Consider the following 6,742-nt stretch of genomic DNA (forward strand, 5'->3'; position numbering starts at 1 on the left):
TAGAAAATGGGCAAAATTTTCAAATGTTCATACGGATGAAGTTGTGGGTGTTCATACTTTATAATTGTGGTTAGTTGTTAACTTACTGGCTAATATTGTCATCAAGGAAATGAACATCAATCACCAGGTGGCGTAGAAAATGGGCAAAATTTACAAATGTTCATACGGATGAAGTTGTGGGTGTTCATACTTAGTAATTGCCATTCGTTAACTTACTGGCTAATCTTGTCATCAAGGAAATAACCATCAATCTCCAGGTGGCATAGAAAATGGGCAAGATTTTCAAATGTTCATATGTATGAAGTTGTGGGTGTTCATACTTTATAATTGTCGTTAGTTAACTTACTGGCTAATACTGTCATTAAGGAAATAAACGTTGACATCCTATGAGTCTTTTTTCACCATATTTTTTAGTATATTTCAAAAAAATTTAGCTGTTAAATAATTGGAGGAGTGTCATAGAATTTTCGTTTTTTTTACAATATAAATGACCAATTCTTTTATTTATACAACGAGATCATGGACATAATTTAAGCTACACAATGAACTATTCATAATGTGGTATAGAACTCATTGTCTATGAGATTTAAATCTATGTCCTCTTATTTATAAGTGAAGAAAAATACTAGTAAACCGTAAATCTTGTAAATACAACTCATTGTGTTCACGACCTACTTATGTCTAACTTAGTAATATAACGTTGTACATCCTCTTACTTACATAAGCTTGTTTAACTTGTGCCTGCCGTTTTTAGTCGCATAATTATGATTAGAATATGAGATAGGATGACGAAGTGAGGTTGACTAGATCGTTAATTAACTTTGGCTTTACTAAGATTAGGGTTGAGAATGGTTTTGTCGAAAATTGTATGAAGTTAAATTCTTTTTATATTGAATGGTTCAACTACTAACTGTACTGATTTTTTTTTATGATAATACTCAAAACCAATCGAGCTATGCAAGCGGTCAAGTTGGAACAATATTGATGTGATTAATGGAACCGGATCACCTCCGAATCCAAAAGAACCGAGCCCAATGACCAAATGATCCAGGCTATTCAAATTTGATCTAACGTCTATAAACAGGGGATCCCTCTAAAAGTTATAATAATTGTAGCCATTGGATCAAAATTCAATGGTCTGAATCATTTGATCCTTGAACTCAATTCTTTTGAGTCCGGAAGGGATCCGATTATGTGATTAATAATGTGACATTGACCCTGAAACTTTCAATTTTTCTACAATTTATAAAAGATGGTTGGCTAAATGACTCAAATGTGTCCAATAAGGTACAAAATGTCAGGGAAGTTTCATTGGGAAGCATCTAATTAATGTAAAAGTTTGGCTATGATGATCATTCTTTTTCTCTTGTGTTCGGAGGATGCTTTTCCGTTTGCAAACCAGTAGCATTTTTAAGACATACTGTAATAAAGATCAAATTACTCCCAAGGTAGTAAGGTGGCCCTAATGTTGTTCCTTCTTTATTGTTTCTCTATATAACCCAGAGCCCCCTTTTTAGCATTGCCTTTTTGATCATCCAACTTTTTGACCTGCAAGTTTTGATCTATTTTTTTTCCCAAATCTCCCATCTCCAAACTGATAAATAAATAATCAATAATCTAAAAAGCACATGCACCAAAGATATCCAACTTTCAGATTTCTCGGTCTCTGAGTTTTATATAAAGAAGAAGAAGAACATGCACCAATCTTGTAGCTTTACTAGATCGGCAAAAGGCATCCATATATTCTTCTTCGTCGCCGTAAAATGTCGAAGCGGGGCAGTGAGAATATCCTCATGCATGCAGCCAGAGTTTTTTTAGGTTAAGATTTGAAATGTATATATTGAACAAAGGTAAAGGAAGACTTTGAAATATAGTTCACAGTCGGCAGCACAAAAAGGTTGTCGATGTGCTTCTTTCTTATATTTTAATAAAATAGATGGCCAAATTTAACTCGAATCATTTCAAGATAAGTGTTTTACCATTAAAGGAATTAATTTTTATAATATAGATCAGCATTTTATGTCATACTAACCTCTTTGCATGCGACATATGCATGTTATTGTGTAGTACTAAAATAAGTCGACTGATATATAACTATAATTCATTCATACATACATTAGATTTGTGCGCTAAATTTGTGCATTAAAACACGTTCCACCATACAAATTTTTATTAAAATTATTAAAAAATTTATTACAATTATCAATTAAATCTAATTTGAATTAAAGTACAATTTAATTGGTGACATTATTTAGTACACAAATTTAGTGTATCTAGAATTATTCTTTTACTATTGGGGCCTTTTAGTATATAACTAGCAAGACTTCCCGCGCGATGTTGCGGGTGCTACATCTTGCTCCTATACAGCCTTATCTACAATAAGGAACAATGAGCAACGTTGAATATAATTCCATCATCAATGCCTTGAACTTGTAGGATCTAAAATCAAATATATATATATATATATATATATATATTAACATCGAATTTCTATTATGGAGAAAAATACTAACATTGGCAAAAGGCAAAGAGAGGAATTCTAAAAAGAAAACTGAGAGTATGGATCAGATTGAATGGAAATCAGAAACAGCAACCACATCAACAATGAAGAATAACAATTGAAAAGGAAAATAATAATTGAACCATAACTGAAAAAGCCATTTGGGAATTCAAACAAAATCCACACAATGCAGTGATCACAATCGTCGAGAGCAACATTGAAAAATGTAGATAAATTCACTAATAAGGCGTATCATAAAAACCCATTGAGATTGAGATTACACTAAATTGAAAAGATTCTTATTAAAATAGAACGCACAATCAAAACAATAATATAGATTACTTTAAATTGCAGAGACTCCAAAGGAATACCGAACTCATTTGACTACATAATTAAAAAAAAAAATTGAATAATGGTAAAAAAAAAAAAAAAAAAAGAAGGATTCATCAGGACAAAAAAATTCTCACATGAAATTCTTAAGTTGCCCAATTAGACCAAGCAAGAAAAACCAGTCGTTAATCAAGAATTCACCAAATAAAACAATGCAAGAATTGACCACATAAACGATGAAAAATTGATTGCAATAATTGGAACAAAGTAACAAACAAAGGGTAGGATTTGTGGCCTCACTGCAATAGATCTAGCATTTATGCAAAAGAAATTCGATTACGAATTTTAAAAAACAAAGTGAGAGATAGAGAGACGAACCTTCTTGCGGAGGCTAGAGGTTCCAGGATTGAGAAACAGTTAGAGATATCTGTACTTGAGTTCTCCAGTGTGCTTAAGCCAGTGGAGAACTCCAGCTACATTGTTAATTCCTGGGTACCTACAAAGTTAGCATCTTAATTAAAATTTCATTAGTATTTCATGCATTAATAAAAGCAAAGTCCTTGCATATAAATCAAACCCATCAAATTAAATGGACAATTAAATCCAATCCAGACTTGAAAATCCAAACTTTATATCAAATTGAGATTTTTTTTTTGAGCTCACCAGTCGGCAGTTTTTGGGTGCCTGGAACCTCAAAAGTGGAAGCTAAATGCATCCCTTTGTACTTCTTTTTGTCTCCTCATCTTCCTATTTGTAAATTCCAAAAAGCTGAAATCAGAATTGCTTCAAATAATTTGCCAGATTTTACAATTCAAAAGGACACGTTTTCAAACTAACATACTAAGATATCATTAGTGGACACAAATGATTAAAATTAGTAATAAAAAACCGAAATCAAAGCAAGAAAAATAAAAATTGAAGATTGATAGCACTTACAAACGGTAGCTTGTTTGGAGACTTAACTTGAGGAAAAGTAAACAGAGAGTGAGCAATAACGGAGTAAAATAAAATTAAAACCTTTATTTCTACTCTGAGATGGTATGAAGTTATGTCTACCAATTTTATGATAAATGGGTGAAATCGTAGTGATGAAATTCTAATGTTTAGGTTTCAATTTGTTGGTAGAAGTAGGCCAAGCAATGAAGAATGTTTATTCTTGTTATTGGTTGCAGAAAAGATAAGAAGAGTTAAAATCTCAATCCTCTAGCGAATAAGAGTTAATATATCAATGACTTGGTGAATGGAATGTAATACTTGTAACTCCTAGCTTTTAGCACTAAATCTTCAACAAAATAAGAGTTAATAGATCAATGACTTGTTCATTGGAATGAAATACTTTTATAAACGCTTAAAACCAAAATGCTATCAAACTGATTCCAAGTTCAAGAAGGCAGTGGAAAAGGTAATTATCAAAATGAGAAGAATTAAACTAAATTAGGCATTGTTTTCAACACTATTAGCACACCTATGACTGGTAGGAAAAAGAAGCAGTGCTAACCTGAAGACAAAAAGTTTATCCTCTGTGTGTTGTGCCTCTCCGTGTTTTTCTTTTTCCAATAAACATGCAACCAAACCTATGCTATGAACTATCTATCCAACTCACTACCCAAAAACCCAATTAAAAACCAAGAAGCATAATTCAAGCATTATCAAAATAGGTAAAATCATAGACATTGGTCATATGTAGAGTAAAGCACAATTTGTTCCACCAACTTCTCCAACAAAAAATAAAGAGATTTGAGCTTTTACCTCATGGATGAATTATGCTCCCACCTACTTCAAAAGGCCACAAAGTTTGAACATCACACTGCAGTTTGGTATTCACTTCAAAGGAAATATGATCAAAAGACAATTATGCTCTTGCTAATCACAAATGAGGTCATAAGGTAAAAAAAATTCACCGCTCAAATTTTAGTGAGTAAAACTGCAATGATGCAGGAAATCATTTAGAAGCTTGAGATGAACAAAAAATTAAATTAATTGACTAACAAAATCGAAGCCATTCCCCCAATTTTAACCAACATCCAAATATCCAAATTTGCACAGAAGATTCATTTCCACATTCGAATTTACAGTTCTAGAAATCATAATATATTAAGAAAAATAACAATGAACTTCTGAAGTAGAGCATGATGCACAACTCGGAGAACTCACCAAGAAACCCTAGCTCTTCTGCGCAAAAAATTCCTTCAAATCAAACCGAAAAACAGAACATGGGTAACTGAATTCAATAAAAATTAAAATACAATCAATTTATTGTTAACCATAAATTTTCACCGTTGAAAAAAAAAACTCCAAATCAGCCCAAACGATCCCAAACTCTAAAAGTCGTTCAAACCAACTTACCATAAAATCAAAGCCACTTCACAAATCCTCTTCAAATCCACACCAAAAATGATGAAAAAGATGTGGAATGCGCGGAAGAAACAAAAGATCAGTGGAAACAAACTGAGAAAATCAAGTATCCGTGAGAAAGAAATGAAAACCCCAAGAAAATTCGAGAAAAGGATGGACGCGAAGCAAACTGAGAAAATGAGGGTTGAGAGAAGCAAATGGAAAGGCGAAAGAAAATTGGAGAGATCGAATCGAAAAGGAAGATCGACGCATGGAAGACACAGGAGGATATAAAACCCCAGACTACAAAATGAACACCCAAAATAAGAAAGAAAGCAAAATTTCAACATGAAACCAATTTGCAACAAAACAAAGTTGTACCTATAATTCCAAACAACACAACCTGCTCCGTTAACAATTTGCAAGAAAAACACCATGATGCAGAGAGTCGAGAGAAAACCAAAGCTGAAAATGAAAGAAAGAAAGCATAAAGCAACACAACCTGCTCCATTAACAATTTGATAATAATAAGATAATATATATGTGTGTGTGTATATATATATTTTTTTTTTCTCTCACTACGCATCATGACCTCTCATTTTCATATTGGACTTTCTTTTCTACCCTGCACAATATATATATATATATATTTCGCATTTATTATCTCTTTTTCGAGAAATGGGTCTTGGTTACTGCAATGGCAATGGCATCCCTCTCTTTTGCTCTGTCTTGCTCTCAAATGGAAAGGGATGATCAACACGTGGGTCTTTGCATTTATTATCTCTTTGGTGGATAGCTTTTTTTCAAAAGCTTCGGATGTAGCATAGGTGACTACATGCTGATGAGAGACGCAAGGCCGCCAAGGACAAAATGGACGGAAAAGTCGAGAAGGTGCAAGCTGGTTAGACGATGACCGACGTGTGGCCAAGATCTGTAAAAGCGTCATCTCGCTGTACCAAACGGGCAAGACAACGGGCAACAAAGAAGATATCAAGGGGTATTTTAGCCATTACACTGCTCGTGAACAATGCTTTTCTACCAGGTTTTAGTATATAGATAATTAGGGGTGTGATATGCACATAACCTATTTTACTTCTCACACACCTTTTTAATTTTCGACCGTCGGATCGGATGAATTGAAGAAAATCAACGGACGGAAATTATCAAGGGGTATGTAAGAAGTAAAATAAGGTGTGTGAATAGTACATCCCTATAATTAAGGTGTTTTCTCTTTAGCACTCTTTTTAACTAAAAGTATTTCTTGGTATTTTGAAACCCTCACCGAACTCCATGCTCCATCTATAGGTCTAGATAGACATTAAAAAATTACTGGAATAATTAACTAGCAAGCACCAAAAGAATGTACAAATATAAAAAGGTAGTGTTACGATCAGTGGGATGATTATGACGTATGCAATGAATTCTATAATGTATCAATAGCCACCGGACTGTGCTAACTATTTCTGTCGGATAGGATAAATAGCTACCAAATAGTACTGACTGAATTAGTTAGGCGTTTGGTGCAGTATCGGACTGATGACCGTATTATTTATACTGTGTTTGGTACTAAACCAGATA

At 33.3% G+C, this 6,742-nt stretch overlaps 1 long non-coding RNA gene across 8 annotated transcripts; it reads right to left on the reverse strand.

Annotated features, from left to right (window-relative positions):
* Positions 1-2,221: 2,221 nt before the first annotated feature.
* Positions 2,222-6,025, reverse strand: LOC108865388. 8 transcript variants are annotated; one of them, XR_007253675.1, is made up of 7 exons: positions 5,177-6,025; positions 4,985-5,051; positions 4,732-4,754; positions 4,580-4,603; positions 4,329-4,432; positions 3,494-3,577; positions 2,222-3,326 (listed from the first exon to the last, which is right to left on the reverse strand). It is a non-coding gene; the product is annotated as an uncharacterized LOC108865388 (long non-coding RNA). The 8 variants fall into 8 exon arrangements; XR_007253673.1 differs by lacking the exon at positions 4,732-4,754 and having other exon boundaries at positions 2,223-3,326; positions 4,580-4,654; XR_007253669.1 differs by lacking the exon at positions 4,732-4,754 and having other exon boundaries at positions 2,224-3,326; positions 5,177-6,016.
* Positions 6,026-6,742: the final 717 nt, after the last annotated feature.

This window comes from the organism of the source record quoted next, unplaced genomic scaffold (genome assembly GCF_019419815.1).
Source record: "Pyrus x bretschneideri cultivar Hongxiangsu unplaced genomic scaffold, Pyrus_bretschneideri_v1 Contig6, whole genome shotgun sequence".
NCBI classification, from domain to species: Eukaryota; Viridiplantae; Streptophyta; class Magnoliopsida; order Rosales; family Rosaceae; genus Pyrus; species Pyrus x bretschneideri.